This window comes from Talpa occidentalis, unplaced genomic scaffold (genome assembly GCF_014898055.3).
Source record: "Talpa occidentalis isolate TD23 unplaced genomic scaffold, MPIMG_talOcc4v2.1 talOcc4.3, whole genome shotgun sequence".
Lineage (NCBI taxonomy): Eukaryota > Metazoa > Chordata > Mammalia > Eulipotyphla > Talpidae > Talpa > Talpa occidentalis.
The window spans coordinates 134,154,087-134,166,416 of NW_023603184.1; positions in this window are offsets into that span (position 1 = coordinate 134,154,087).

The window sequence follows — 12,330 nt, forward strand, 5'->3', positions numbered from 1 at the left end:
CCATAAGAAGCATATACAAGTTTTTAAAAAGGAAGAAATACTGAAAAGTAAAAGGAACTTGTAAGGACATGTACTAATAGTAGCAAAGATCTACTAAAAATGTTCCAACATTAAGATGGTTACAGAAGGCATGTTCTATTTCACCACAGCAGGAAGGCAAAGGCAGACAGTAGTTCTTCTGGAGATGACAGCTCAAGCGGTAGACTCAACTTAGTCTGTGGTGAAGGAAATAAAGAGAAAAAGTCTATTTGGAAGGCAGAGGAAAAAGCCAACAATGAGTCTTGTGAAACTCTCCAATTAAAGTTCGACAGTGTTGCCACTGACAGCACAATTTTTACTTTTGAAGAAAACAGATTCAGCTCTTCTCACAGAAGGAATCTCCTTTCTCAAATATATGGTGAATCATTTCCCCCAGGGAGTGTAACATCTCTAACTCTCATTCTAATAAATACATTTTTAAGGGCTTTTCTTTGTTTACTCTCTCTATTTGCATGTCTCATAAAGAGAAAATGTGTATCTTCTCATTTCCAAGTAATAGAAATTGTGATTGGATTTACCAAGCCCACATATTTTGCATTAATGATAGCAAAAAAAAAAAAAAAAAAAAAAAACACACACACACACAAACACACACACACACAAAACCAACAAGAAGCCAGACTGTTCCCTGGCTGGAATGATCTTAAATAATCTGGTGTAGGATACTGCATGAGGTTTGTAAGACAGATTTATTATGAGGTCATGATGACCACGTTTCAGGGTGACCTCACTCATATAGATCTCAAAACAGAAGCTTTGGGTATGATCTGATGTTTTGTTGCTATTGTTTCATTTTTTTTTTCTTTTAATAAAGATTTTTTTAAAAAATATTTATTTATTCATACGAGCACTGGGTACACTCAGAAGCACAGGAGGGTAAGAGAATTCACCAGAGCCAGAGCAGGGAGCAGAACAGGCAGACTGACGAAATACACTGCTGAGGGGAGCAGCAGGAGCAGCAGGAGCAGCAGGAGAGGTCTGCTGTGCCATGTGGGACCCTCGCCAGCGGCCGGGGATTGAACCGGTGCTACAGAGGCTGCGGGCAGCTTTGCAACCCAGTGCTCAACCGCTGCGCCACCGGGGAGTCCCCATTTTTCTTTTTCTTTTTTCTTTTTTAAAGATCTATCTATCTATCTATCTATCTATCTATCTATCTATCTATCTATCTATCTATCTATCTATCTATCTATCTATCTATCTATCTATCTATACAAGCACTGGGTACAGTCAGAAGCACGGGAGGGTGAGAGAATTCACCGGAGCCAGAGCGGGGAGCAGAGCAGGCAGAAGGACCAAAGTACACTGCTGAGGGGAGCAGCGGGCGGCAGGAGAGGTCTGCGCGCCATGTGGGACCCTCTCCCGGTGGCCTGGGATTGAACCGGCGCTGCAGAGGCTGCGGGCAGCTTCGCAACCCAGTGCTCAATTGCTGCACCACCAGGGAGCCCCCATTTTTCTTTTTGAAGTCAGAATATTTTCTATTAATTAAAACATTCTCCATCCTTTTTGTTTCATATTTTTAAAAATGTTTTACCTGAATTTTCTTCATTATTTGATAAATTTATCTATGACAAAGATGGTACCATTTGTAATAGTCCAAGTTAGTGTCAGAGATGTCTCATTTACTTCACTGAAATGGTTTCCAAGGGTAGACTTTGTTAAGTCTTTTTTTTTTTTTTTAAGATTTATTTATTTATTTATTTATTTATACAAGCACTGGGTACAGTCAGAAGTGCGGGAGGGTGAGAGAATTCACCAGAGCCAGAGCAGGGAACAAAACAGACAGAATGACGAAATACACTGCTGAGGGGAGCAGCTGGTGGCAGGAGAGGTCTGCGCGCCATGTGGGACCCTCACCCAGTAGCTGGGGATCGAACTGGCGCTGCAGAGGCTGCGGGCAGCTTTGCAAGCCAGCGCTCAACCACTGTGCCACCGGGGAGGCCCCGAATTTGTTAAGTCTTGATGCAGCACGCAATACTCTAGGGGTTCAGCTACCACCAACTGCTGGGCTCATATTTCTTGGTTTTGTTATTTGAAGGATTACAGGATTGACCTGCTTATCTTAGTTCTGATTGTTAAAAGTCTCAGGTGAGTGGAAATGTACACTTTTTAGACCATTTTGCACCTAAGTTTATTTTGGTAATTTTGTGTTCTTCTTAAGGACCTCTGTCAAATTGAAGCACACGTCAGCTTCTGCTTGAGGTCTCACTGCCCACTCTTGAGGCATTAAGCAGCACTAGGTTAGGGGATCAGAACAGTTCAAATGATGCAGGAATCTGATGTGGCATCAACAGGACATATATTGACTTGCAATCGATAGGAAATACAGTTATGCATTCTAGTTAAATCATCCTTTCTATATAGGTGTGGACCTAGTCTCAAATACTGTCTAGATTAGAATGGATGACCTTCCCCAAGTGGCAGGTTTTACAATATTATGTCATCCCAATGTAAAGAAGTATTGCCAGAAAAATGGGAGAAAGAGGTGGTAGAAATTCAATGCAGGATGGATTATGTTATTAAAGAACAAAAATGATTAATTTTATGCTTATATCAAATCTTAACAAGTCAAATTTATTTTCCATGAGATAATCAAGTTATTTTCAGTCTAAAATCCCAATTTTAAGAACGTTAGCTGGGCATTATTTGTAGTAAAAATACCTAGTACAGGGAATGATGATTCCACAGTTAATACACTATTGCTTAAGAAAGAATGGAAGAAGGTAGAGTATCAGAATTAACATATCCATGAAAGTCTCATCTCTAAATTTTTCAAACTTTTGTAGAGAAGAGAATTGGCAAGCATTCCACTCTTCACACTAGAGGGAGATGCTAAAGTTTAGGGAGTAATCATATCGGGGAGTCACTCTTTCAGGAAAAAAATGGGAGTCAGTATTAAAGCTAATGTAATTATTTACTCAGGTTGAACTCCCTGCACACCAATGCTCTAAATGCGACTCGATGCAATGATGATGCCTTCATATTAAGAGAATTAGTTTTTCAAAATTATTTTCATTCAGGGCCCCACTTTCAGTGGTGAGCATGTGTTTTGTTTGGCCTCTTCAATGTTTAAAAATCAGCTATTTTACATGTAAATCCAGATCTCTGAGAAAAGAGGGATGAGAACACCATTTTCATAGTCCGGCAGAACAACAATTGTAGGGAGGTAACAAATGTGCCCTTTGCGAAGGCATGCAACTCATTCTGCTTTGCCACAGCCCCATCTTTTCCATTAATAATACCAAATCCACTTCTCTCATTTATATTATCTGCTTGAAATCTAAATGCCTCAATTTGTGATTCTTCGCTTAGATTGCCCTATTCTCTGCAAATTAATGACTTTACTTGGATTTGTGTCTCACTTAAATGTTCTTTAATTATGGGGATTAGCTCAATGGCAGCATAGATCAGGAGGTATTTATTAAAAATTCAACCAGGAGGCTCCTGCTTCAGCATTACCAGGGACTCAAACAAAGCTCTTTCTCCTTCACCTGTTCTGTGAAGCTTGGGTATCCACCTGCTTCACCATCTTGCCAAACTCTGGATCTAGTACTTGTTAAGCGTCATACTTGGATCTTTATTTCAAAGGAGAGAAGTTGAGTGCTCCATGGAGGTGGATGCAAGTTCAGGCAGATGATTAGAAGATAAGAGACACTTGGAGGAGTGGGTGTGTGTATGGAGGGCACGGGAGTGAACTAAGCTGTGAAGGAATCCCTGGAGGGTGGGGGGGCTCTTTTGCAGGATCCAATTCTTGGGTGCCTTCATTTTTAGTGCTCGAGTATAACCTTTTGCCATCTGTAGTATACTTCTCTTTTGAAATTGCCCAAACTTTTTAGTAAAAAAATTTGCATTTGAGTAGGCATATGAAAGTCTTTAGGCAAGCAAGCTGATGGGTTAAAGGAAAGCAGGCGTTCTTCATTTCATGATCTCTTGCACCAGGGAGGAATGGCAGTTCAGATTATCTATTGCGATGTTATAAGCTCCTCCAAAACGTAACTCATGTCAGCGTGTTCACAGGCCTGCAAATTGGGCAGGGATACTTGAATGACTGAGGGCTGGAGCCTCCAGCTATACATGTCTCATCCAGTTGCTCTCCCAGGTAGTTTCTCCAGCAAGGGGCCTCAGGGAGGTCAGAGTTCTTACATACCAGCTGAGAACCCGAAAAGTGAAGGCAACACTTTTTTTGTTTTTTAAGATTTATTTTTCATTATGTGTACAAGAACTAGGGTACAGGCCAGAGGTGGGTGGTGGTGGTGAGAGGATTCACCAGAGAGAGAGTGGGGAACAGAACAGGTGGATTTGACTGAAATACACTGCTGAGGGGAGCAGTGGGAAAGTCAGGAGAGGTCTGCTGTGCCATGTGGGTAGCTCCCTGCCCGGGGATCAAACTCATGCTGCAGTGGCTGCAGATAGCTTCATAGGTTGCATCTTAACCCTTTAAGCCTCCAGGGAGGCCCAAGGCAACACTTCTTACACTCTCAACTTAGAAATGTTAATTGTTATTTTTGTTACATCTCATTGCTCAAAAAAGTTCCTAAGATCAGCACTGACTTGGGAAGAGAGCAATTAGATTACTCTGTAGGATGGGTCCCCCCTCTGCCTCCCCTCCACCCCAGAATGTTCAGAAGGACTTTTTCTCAGATATCCCAAGAAAGATTTTTTTCCAATACATGTCAACTCGATATGAGGAATGAACATCAATCAAGGCCCTGTGAGCCTGTGGAGAAACTGTTACTAAAACCTTAAAAATGAATAAAGACCAACCAGATTTAGGGTCATCTCCAGAAATAACTGCCTTTTTTTTTTTTTTTTAAGAGAAGCCTATGGTGAGGCAAGGCAATACCCAGAGGCAAGGTCTGTCCTGTGAAGTCATCTCCTCCTCCTTATTTGAGACCCTTCCTCTTTCCTTGAGGGTCAGGCCTCTGTCTCCTTGCTTAGTTCAGGACAAATGTCCTCACTGTTACAAAAGGAAAGGAGGTGGCCCAGGTGTGAGTCCTCATGATACAGTTACAAATGGCCAGTCTCTTAGATAGGCATTAACAAATCCGTCTTTCCCCTATTTTCTGAGAGGTTTGTCTTTGATGGGCATTAACAAGATAAACAGTTTGTCTTTCCCCCATTTGTTGCAATTTCTCCCTTATTTGTAGATTTATCTTTATGACCCAGTCTCCCAGATGAGCATTCCTGCATTTCAAGGAAGAGAAAGTTAAACATCAGTTATTGAAGAAAATCAAGCTGGCGCCCACCTGTCTCAGTGCTAATGCCTCCCCCCTCCTCTTTGCAGACCCGAGCCCACCTCCACTTTTTTTTTTCCTTTGTATAAATACCCCTGCATGTTGGTGAGGATGTGGTGAAAAAGGAACTCTCCTACACTGCTGGTGGGAGTGCAAAATGGTCCAACCACTATGGAAAGCTGTCTGGAGGTTCCTCAGTCTACTAAAAATGGAGCAATTCCACTCCTAGGGATCTACCCAAAGGACACAAAAACAGTGATTCAAAAGAACACCTGTACACCTATGTTGATTGCAGCACTATTTACAATAGGTAAAACCTGGAAACAACCCAAATGCCCAAAAATAGATGACTGGATCAATAAGATGTGGTATATATCCATAATGGAATATTACTCAGCAATTGTAGGGTAAAAAAAATATCAGGCTTTTCTGCCCTTCCGCCATCAGGATAGATGATGGAGCCTTGTCCTGAATGCATGCCTGATGGCGGGCACCTGGAATAGGGTGTGGGCATAGGTAGATGGGATTCAGCTGAGCTAAGACTGTGCTTTTTAAGGGCGGCGTCACGGGGGGACGCCAGCAGCAGCAGCACCATCACCAGCAGCAGCAGCCGAGAAGCAGCAGAACGAACGCTAGAGAGCCCAGATAGAGTGAAGACTTGCTGGGGGCTGGGAGGCTGCCCAGTCAGCACCCCTGCCTGCCATATGCCCAGTGAACCCCAAATAAAAAACCTGCAAAACTACTGAGGACTCTGACTCCTCCTTTACCCGGTCTGCATGGGATCAGAAAACCTGCACTGTGCCCGGTCCTGACCTTACAATTGGCGTAAGTCGGCAGGATCCATGCAGACGGGTATTGGAGCCCTCCGAAGACCTGGAGGGACTAAGGAGAACAGACTGTTTGCCTGTGATGACGCTGGAGGTGCCATGGCGGCACAGAAGTGGATACGGTCCGGAGCTGTGGGACGAGACCTCGCATGGAGGAGACACCCGAGAGGACCAGGCAACGACACCGGAAAGGACCAGCCAATGACCCCTGAGGCAGCAGGCCGCTGCTGACGCAGGGAGAGGCCAATGGACATGGACTGATGGACTGACGGTCCTGTCAGAAGGCGGAGGACCTTGCAGGTTGATATGTTTTGGGACCCTGGGGGTGGAACAGTTTGTAAACCCCAGGAGATGGGAATCTGGGGGTGGCCAGTGGGCCTAGATGGCCAAGAGCAGCCTGTGCATGCCCAGCAGCCAGGTGGAGGAGAAAAGCCAACTGAGAAGGCAAAAGCTGGTGCTGATGCTAAGTTGAGAAGCCCTAAGCGGCTGTTAAGCAGCCTGGGTATGCTGAAGACCTGTGAGTCTCGTAAAATCACCTGTGGGTGATGCCCTGCTCATTCTTGAGTGAGGGTGAGGAGCTGAGGAAGCTGTCCTTGGGGGACGGGTGGGGAACGTGGCTTGGGGTGGAGCCCAAGCCGCATGTAGAGTTTGGATCCCCGACCCATGTGCTTGTGCAGTGGGTTGGCCTGAGTGCAGGGGTCTGCGAGTCGCATGGGTGGCCATGAAGGCCGAGTGTTGGAGCGACTGCAGACAGAAACCCTGAGGGTTGGTGATTACCCCCAACAGAATAGAATCGCCAATCCCAGAGCTAGTGCATCCTGGGGGTGGATGCTGTGTGTGCCTTGTAGCCGAGACTACAGCCAGAGAAGGCCAGGAAGCCTGACGGCTCCTGGCGTGTTATAGTAGATGCCGTGAGTGATTCCCCTCCCTCATATGAGCAGTGCCTTCGGCAGCAGATTTGGTGGCTTATCTGCTGGTACCAATAATTGTCTTTTGCACTAGGTTGGTGCCCTGCCTGGACTTATTTGTGTTCTGTTGTATTTTGTTATATTTATTTGATGTATTTGCTTTTGTGGGCCATGGCTGCATTGTTTGTTTGCTTAGAAAATTGTATATATATGTATAGACTGTATGGCAGAAAACCCTGAGGGGGTGGACTGTAGGGTAAAGAAAATATCAGGCTTTTCTGCCCTTCCGCCATCAGGATAGATGATGGATCCTTGTCCTGAATGCATGCCTGATGGCGGGCACCTGGAATAGGGTGTGGGCATAGGTAGATGGGATTCAGCTGAGCTAAGACTGTGCTTTTAAGGGCGGCGTCAACAGCAGCAGCAGCAGCAGCAGAAGCCGAGAAGCAGCAGAACGAACGCCAGAGAGCCCAGATAGAGTGAAGACTTGCTGGGGGCTGGGAGGCTGGCAGCCTCCCAGCCCCCCAGCCAGCACCCCTGCCTGCTATATGCCTGGTGAACCCCCAAATAAAAAACCTGCAAAACCACTGAGGACTCTGACTCCTCCTTTACCCGGTCTGCATGGGATCAGAAAATCTGTACTGTGCCCGGTCCTGACCTTACAGCAATCAAAAAAGATAAACTCATGCCATTTGCAGCAACATGGAGCTAGAAGGAATTATGCTCAGTGAAATAAGCCAGAAGGAAAAAGAAAAATATCGGATGGTTTCACTTACAGCACGAATATAGGGGAACCAAATAAGACATCAGTGTAAAAAAAAAACTGTACAAAACACAACAAAGCAAAACCAGACAATTATAAACCAGAGACATCCTGCAGGGGAGGAGGCGGGAGAGGGATCAGAGGGAAGGAGGGAGAACAGGATACCGTGGTGATGGTGCACAGGTGCCTTGGGGAAGGAAATTCTAGGGGGACTCAACCTGAGGAGGTGGGGGGAAGAAAATATTGTTTTTAAAAAACAAAATAAATAAATACCCTGCATTTTGCCAAAGAGCAGGACAGTTGTCTTTCAGACATGAGTCTGCTGCCTCCTCAATTGTCGGCAAATCAAACCACTTTCCTTTTCCTCAAACTCTGTTTCCTTTTATTGGCTGAGGGAAACTGAGGCTGGTGTTCTGTAACTCTCACCTGTGCACTTAAAAACCTTAGAACAAGGCCTAACTGCAGGCACACAGAGAAAGGTTAATAAAAGGTTTCTTTACAAAGGGGAAATGAAAAAGGGGGATCCCAAGGAGAAAGAATAATTTGTGAATGTAGCCTACCTGTGACGTTGTCTGAGCTGGTACCCCGAGAGCACGCTGAAGGCCAGCAATGCCAGGAGCACGCAGGCCCACAGGTGTTTGGTTTTATACCAGCCTGGCTGCTTAACTCCACCCTCAATTCCCAGCACCCTCCTCTTCGGGGAGTCAAGAGTCATGACAGATTCGTGGCATCATGGGAGTTGCAGTCCTTGGTGCCTGGGCACTATGGCATGGAGGTGGGAGTGGATCCATAAAACATGAATGGTTGGGGTTCATTCAGGACCTACTCGCCGCCAACATCACCTCATCGCAATCACTCTAGAATCTACAGTTAGATAAATTCTCCATTGGCATGTAAATAAATTTGATCTTTTTCTTCTACTTATCTGTCTGATGTTCATTTGTTAGCACTTCCAGTCTTGAGGGGTGAGGGAATTTTCCTGTTTCCCAGCACCTCTCAGTGGGAGAAGCAGCAAAAACTATGCAGGCTTAGAAGTTTACTGGGCACATTTGGTCAGCAAGCCGTGGCCAGCACTACCGTGGGGGAACTCCAGGGCAGCCTGTGACTAAAGTTCCTGATGGTTAATAATAAAAGAGAACTCTATGGGGGACCCCTCAGCAGAGAGCAGGTTAAGCCTTTGCACTGCTCCTAGAAGGAAAGAATTCTGTCACTGGAAAGGGAAATGCAGGGAGGCTGAATCTTTTTTTGGTAGGACGTTGAATAGATAACAGTGAGTCAACAGAAATCATGCCAACATCTCACTTGTTTAGATGACACTTAACTGACTGCCTCAAATGCAGGATACGATACTAAAGAAAATCGAAAAAATATCAGAGCAATCAAAATAATGGCACAATATCTAGATGTCAAAGTGTATTTATAAGAGGGCCATTCTAGGCTTGACTCAGAGATTCTATTTTTTTTTTTTAAAGATTTATTTATTTTTATACAAGAACCCAGGTACAGGCCAGAGGTGCAGGAGGGTGAGAGGATTCGCCAGAGGCAGAGCAGGGAGCAGAACAGGCAGATGGCAGAAATACACTGCTGAGGGGAGCAGCGGGCGTGACAGGAGAGGTCTGCCCCACCATGTGGGACCCTTGCTGGCTGGCCGGGATTGAACCAGTGCTGCAGAGGCTGTGGACAGCTTTATAACCTGGCGCTCAACAGCCTATGCCACCGGGGAGGTTCCCCTCCTTTTTTAAAAAAAGATTTATTTATTTATACTTACAAGAACCAGAGTACAGGACAAAGTTTGGGGGGGTAAGAGGATTCACCAGAGACAGAGTGGGGAACAGAACAGGCAGACTGACTTAAACACACTGCTGAGGGAAGCAGCGGGCGAGTCAGGAGAGGTCTGCTGTACCATATGGGTCACCTCCCTGGCTGTGGATAGCTTCACAGTACTGGGTCTTAACCCCTGGGCCACAGGGAAGACCCCTCTGAATCCTTCTTTAATCAGGATTGAAGTTCATTCACCTGTGAATGGCATTTCTTTTCTTTTTTAAAGATTTATTTATTATATAGAAGAACTGGGACCAGAGGTGAAGGGGGGGATATAGCAGAGACAGAGTGGGGAGAACAGGTGAATTTACTGAAATACACTGCTGAGGGGAAGCAGTGGGACAGACAGGAGAGTCTGCTGTACCATGTGGGTTAGCTCCCTGGCTAGGGATGGAACTAAGGCTGTGGGGGTGATAGTGCTGAGACTTAACCCTGAATGGCCTTCCCTGAATGGCATTCCTAATGCTCACTTCCTATCTGCTGAACTACCAAGTGTACCAAATCCAATATACCAATGTCAGATTCTCCTCATTTTAGTCGCCCTATTTTCTTACCATGAAGTTGTTGCTGCCTGTGTAAGCCACAGCTGCAGAATAGAGAGAATGGCCAAGTCTGGGCATTACATTTGTTAACTTGGTTTCTTTAAGTCTTTGATTTAATTTTTTTTTAAAAAAGATTTATTTTATTTATACATAGCTGGGGTACAGGCCAGAGTTGCAGGAGGGTGAGAGCTGGGGTACAGGCCAGCTCCCAGAGACAGAGCTGGGAGCAGAACAGGCAGATGGACAGAAAGCACTGCTGAAGGGAGCAGCGGGCGAGACAGGAGAGGTCTGCCTTGCCATGTGGGTAGCTCCCTGGCTGGCCAGGAATTGAACCGGCGCTGCAGAGGCTGCGGACAGCTTCACAGCGCTGCGCTCAACTTGCTGCGCCACTGGTGAGGCCCTACGTTGGTCAATTTGAACACTTGTCCACACTTTCTGCTGTCCGAGTGTGCTAACTCTTCCTAGTGGGAATTCCAGTGCTAGAACAATGGGTATTGTTTGCCTTCCTGTCCCATCACACTCTCAATGGTTGGCCAATGACCATGCCTTCTCGGTAACCTAGATATGACCTCAACATCCCAAATTAAAGAATCAGAAAGAAAATGATAGTTTATCATGCAAATAAAAAGACTGTGGTATTATTTCTGGTGTAACCTTTTTTTTTTTTTTTTAAAGATTTATTTATTTATTTATACAAGCACTGGGTACAGTCAGAAGCACGGGATGGTGAGAGAATTCACCAGAGACAGAGCCGGGAACAGAACAGGCAGACTGACGAAATACACTGCTGAGGAGAGCAGCTAGCGCGGCAGGAGAGGTCTGTGTGCCATGTGGATCGCAAACCGGCGCTGCAGAGGCTGCGGGCAGCTTTGCAGCCCAGCGCTCAACTGCTGTGCCACTAGGGGAGGCCCTGCTGGTGTAACCTTTTTGATGCTCATTATTTTTGGATTACATAGCTCTTTTCAGAATTAAAATTAACAGTCCTCCAAAGTGGTGCCTTTGAATCACATTTAAGAGACAATGGATTCGCGAAATAAGCCAAAAAGAAAAAGAAAAATACCGGATGGTCTCACTCATAGCAGGAATCTAGAAAACTTAAATAAGGGACCAGGAAAATGAATATAAGAAAGTGAAAATCAAAATCAACAAAAAAACTATGAACCAGAGACACTTTTTGGGGGGTGGGGGGGGCGGGAGGGGAAGGATTGGGGTCAGAATGGGGCGTTTGCAATTGTATGGGGGAATATAAAAATAAAATTTAATATTTAAAAAAAAAAGGACATAGAAGCTGAAAAAAAAAGAGACAATGGATTCCAGACTGAAAATAATTTGTGCATTTTCTCCCTGTAATATATTTGTAGAACTTAGGTAAAATCATCAAATTCCATTTTTCTAAAAGTTTGGCTAGGTAAGTAAATAAACTTTGTTCAGTACATTATATTTCTTAAAAAATGAATCCTAATTACCTCACAATTAAGGGAGTCAGTTTGTTACAGGTCATGATTTAATTGCATCAATCTAGAGTTTATTGCCAAATTATCTTGTTAGCATCCAGAGCCTTTAGGCCACTGAAAGTCTAACTAAACAAAACATGCTATCATAAATCTTATCTTAGAAAGGGCAGATGGAAGGTATTAAAAGCACATAAAAAATAGAAATAATCATCCAGGACATTTAACTCTTTCTTCTTAAGAAATACCCAACATGGGTAAAATGACCAAAAAAAAAGGCAGAGTATGGCAGGCAATTCAGAGAATTATAGCAAGACTTTTAAACAAATACTTGAACTTTACTCCAGAATGAAGTAAAAGCAGAAGCTCAGGGAATGACCCTAGACATTGATCCATTCAAAATTTCCCCAGTTAATTCTAACACTTAACCTTGGGGACACTGATCAACAGGGTTGATAAACTTTGGTTGCTGGTCCCCTCCATAAACGAAGTTTTTGGGGAGCATAATCACACCCATTCATGTACATTGTTTATGACTCTTTGGGGGCCATAATGGCAGAGTTGAGGAGTTGAGAAGAGACAATGTGGCTTGCAAAGCCTAAAATATTTGGCTTTTTAAGAAAATGTTTGCTGCCATATCTGCCACAGGATATTGCAATGCCTTGGTGCTTGAGTCATATTTAGATTTCTTCACTTGCTCAAAAGAAAACAGGAAGGGTAAAAACAGTATGGGCCTCTGTCCATCTTT